We start from the raw sequence: 4,013 nt of genomic DNA, 5'->3' as shown, positions 1-4,013 counted from the left end.
GACAGAAATTATGTTTTTGGAGTGGCACAAATAATTTGTGTGGCATCTTATTGAAGAACAGCTGATTGTTCTGTAAATAGTTTGAAATGGTTATTTAAAAAATCAAGGTAAAAGGTAAATGGATGCAAATAACTTTGTTTGCAAAACTTGTGCACAGGATTTTGAAATTGACGATTTATATTTGAATTTGAAGTTATGAAATATGATTCATTAAAGATGTTTATGGTTGTTACAGTAAAAATATAACTTTTTCTACTCTGATTTCATGTTTTTTGTCTGATTTTAGATCAATTGTGTTAATACAGTATATCAAAATGAGAACATAACTGTAAATTCAGCCACGTGAGGTTGTGCCAGAAAGGATGATACCAAACAAGGCAAAGTAAAAAGTTTTTAAAGGTAAAATGTGGAGGGAAATCAAAAGTAGTTAAAAATGGCCAATTACACCCTGGACGCCAGAGGGTTAAACGTTTTTTTAAAGTAACGCAATAATTACTTTTCAAGTAATTAATTACTTTTAGAATACTGTAACTCAGTTACTAACTCAGTTACTTTTTTGAAGAAGTAACTAGTAACTATAATTGAATTACTTTTTCAAAGTAACTTGCCCAACACTGGTGAAGTGTACCCTGTTTTGGTTTTGGACTTTTTCCTTTGAACACCGTGTTGTTGATAAAATTTTGAAATAACATAAAACTCAATTTCTTCACAATAGGAAGCCTGCTTAAACTAAATGCTGTTAGATGCCGCACGAAAAGAGTCAAATGCGCTCAGAAGACACTCGAAGTGACGATAAAGGGGGGCTATTTAAATGCCTTTTCGAGATATCATGTTGCTGTTGCGTCCTGCTACCTGCAGGGGCGCACATGTTCATGACGTTTTATTTGAGGATCGGAGAAAACTGAGTCACTTGGACAGGAGGACGTGATAATTTCACAGCAGTACAGGAATGAGGCTGAATTTTGAGGCACAGATTTTGAGGCTGAAATAGTCATCATCTTAACAAAAATTGTGATACTTAGATACAGGAAATAATTTTACTGCTATAGTTTTAGAGGAAGGAAGCTTCACTCTCAGCACACAGGATGGTAAAAAAGAAAAAAAAACTCTTTCAATGTATTCGTCGCGACCCATTTATTGTCTTGAATGTAACCATCCTGGTGGGTGTCGTCGTTTTTTATTACCAGTACCTGCCCTGCAGTTGCAGCACCTGCAAGCCATGGGTGTGCCAGTTTTTATAACGTTTTTCTTAATGCTGCTGACAAACAGGACATTCCGGAGAACTGCGAAACACGCTGGGACGCTTCCATGTGTTGTAGTCAAGCGCGTTATCAGAGCCTTTTTAATTGCTCTGCTGTGGGTTGTAGCTGTGTTAGTTCATGGTGTCTGGTACTTCTGCTGTAAGACTGACGAGAAAAACATCAAGCTGCAAACTTGTACTATTAATGGATGAAGCAGAAAAAGCCAAAAGAGCTGAGAGGATGAACACATCAAAGGTGAGTGTCTTTTTCTAAATAGAGCTATAAGTGATCTCAGTCTCAGTCTTCTTTATGGAATTACAGTAAATATACATTAATGCGTTATATATCGCATTTCTACTTTTTTTCAGATTTGTGGTTACACGTTGTTATTGACTATAATTGTAGCGGCTTTCTTCACGTCATGGAGTGGATGGAGACGATTCTTTGAAAAAGAAAAAAAGGGCATTTACAGCAGGAAAAGTTTGTACTACTAAGTGGTTTTGGAAGAGGAGGAAACAAATCTTTAGCAAAGACCAGCAGCACTTTTTAAATTTGTGTTGGTTCAGACTTCAGAGTGTGTATATTTGTTTTATTTTAATTATTTCAGTTTTTATATTTGAAATTTGGTTTACTTTCAGTTAACCAGCTCAGTTAAATTTTCAGTCTAGTTTTAATTTTAATATCTTTGCTCTGTACTGACACACTTCTTTTTTCTGGAAAAATCTTTTCTCCTCCATCAGAGAATAAAGAAACCACACCACCGTTTGACTAAACCGACTGAAGAAAGGGGGGAAAAATCAAGTGATTCAACTACAGAAGCAACGCAAGTCACATAATCACAGAAATCATATTGTACTATAAATTGTGATTGCTTTGTCTTTCAGACTGTATAAAGCAGCTTATCTTTGCTGTTTGTAATGACAGAGTCACAGAAACATTTCTATGAGGCTTTAAAGTCTCTGTGGCCTTTCAGTTTAATACACATCTTACTCAAGTGCTAAAAAGCAATGATAATAATCAAGCATAATGCCTTTGCTTTAACTCTTTCCTCCATAAAGGCGACATTTGAAAACCTGCCCTGTACCCTGTACGAGTTTTGACACCTCAGTATATATCTATGTGAGGTTTGATGTTTATACTTGGTTTGATGACCATTATGATTGGTTCAGATTTTTCCGAGGGTATCCCTAGTAAGCTGACCACCTTCGCTTCTAAACCTTCTGATGCACACTCAGTCATGTTATTGTGGAAGCAGGACAGAAATATGACAGAAACCCACAGTTCAGAAAAGAGAAAAAGGGTTCACCCTCATAGGTGTCCAAGAGGGAATGAGTACAAACTCTTTATTGTTAACTTAGTACTTAATTATTCACTGTATAATATAATCTGAATCTTCTACTTCTAATATTAGATTAATAAGAGGTCTGAAGATATCCTGCTCTTGACTATGATACTACTAGAAAATGTGATAAAACGTAGTGTGAGCTTTGAAAGTCTGCTCATATGCCTCTGTGTGAAGATTGTTTTATATTATTTTTTAATAACCTAAAGACAACGAATGTTCAAATAAACTGTTTCTGCTCTTAATTTATTTTTTTTAAGGTTGTGTTGGATTTGGACTTTTATTACATACAAAAAAGAGATGATAGTAGATTATAATATCAAAGAACTGTAACGCAGCTCCTATAAACTGGACTGACCTGCTGCTGCTGTTTGCCAAAATTGACAGCGTTGTGAAATAAAAAAAAAAGATGAAACAAACAAAACAAACAAAACAGAATTTATTTCACCAACTTTGATCTAGTTGATGTTTAACCCTGAATTTATGGTTAAAAAACAGGTTTATACTCCAGCAAGAAGTAAATTCTTTTACCAAAAACCACTGAATTCAGTTTATGTAATGAAAGTCAGTGCTACACGATCAAAGGTGTGGGAGTTACAGGTGCTGCACTCTAGCATATTTTTATCCTGTATAAGTTAACAGTACTTTAAGTGTAGTTTATGACAATTATCTAAACTGAACTTAGTACAGGGCAGCACGTTGGTGTTGTGGTTAGCACTGTTGCCTCACAGCATGAGGGTCCTGAGTTGAATTCACTGTCTGGTTGAGGCTTTTATGTGTGGAGGTTGCAAGTTCTCCTTGTGTCTGTGTGGATTCTCTTTAGCTAGGTAGTCCAGCTCGCTTGCACATGCAGTTAATGCAACAGGTTAATTGGTCATTCCAAATTACCTGTAGATGTGGACCTGAGGGCAAATCGTTTTCTGTGCCAAATCACAATCATAAATTTAGTGGCAAACTACAACAACAGTTGCCTCAAGGCACTTTATATTGTAAGATAAAGGCCCTACAATAATACAGAGCAAACCTCAACAATCAGATAATAACAATAATAACTAATGATTAAATGCAGAGTAGTGCATAAAGATCTGGTGAGTGAAAAAGGTTAGAGAAGGACAAAAACTCAGTGCATTATGGGAATCCCCCAGCAGCCTAGGCCTATTGCAACGTAACGTAACTAAGGGAGAATTATTTATCTGCAAAATGCTGTTGCAGTGTAACAACACCCTACAACGCCCACTCTTTGGGCCTAATTTAAGAGCAGTTAAAAAAAAAAACCAGTCAATTTTGACTGGGAACACTAAAGTAAGGGGCGGGAGGTGAACATGACAGGAGGGTTAACGAAACAGCGTTGAAACAAAAAATCCAGATCAGGAACGGATAAAGACGAAAAGCCCCGAACAGACAAACAGCGAGCAGTTACAGATCATTCT

The 4,013-nt window shown here is 36.3% G+C and overlaps 1 long non-coding RNA gene across 1 annotated transcript; it reads left to right on the top strand.

The window, feature by feature from the left end:
• Nucleotides 1-572: 572 nt before the first annotated feature.
• On the top strand, nucleotides 573-3,700 carry LOC120435360. Its single transcript, XR_005609671.1, has 3 exons — nucleotides 573-1,496; nucleotides 1,610-1,815; nucleotides 1,982-3,700. It is a non-coding gene; the product is annotated as an uncharacterized LOC120435360 (long non-coding RNA).
• The last annotated feature ends 313 nt before the right edge of the window (nucleotides 3,701-4,013 follow it).

Source organism: Oreochromis aureus, linkage group 20 (genome assembly GCF_013358895.1).
Source record: "Oreochromis aureus strain Israel breed Guangdong linkage group 20, ZZ_aureus, whole genome shotgun sequence".
NCBI lineage: Eukaryota > Metazoa > Chordata > Actinopteri > Cichliformes > Cichlidae > Oreochromis > Oreochromis aureus.
Note: the sequence above shows the minus strand (reverse complement) of the source record. Positions and strands in the feature narration are given on the sequence as shown.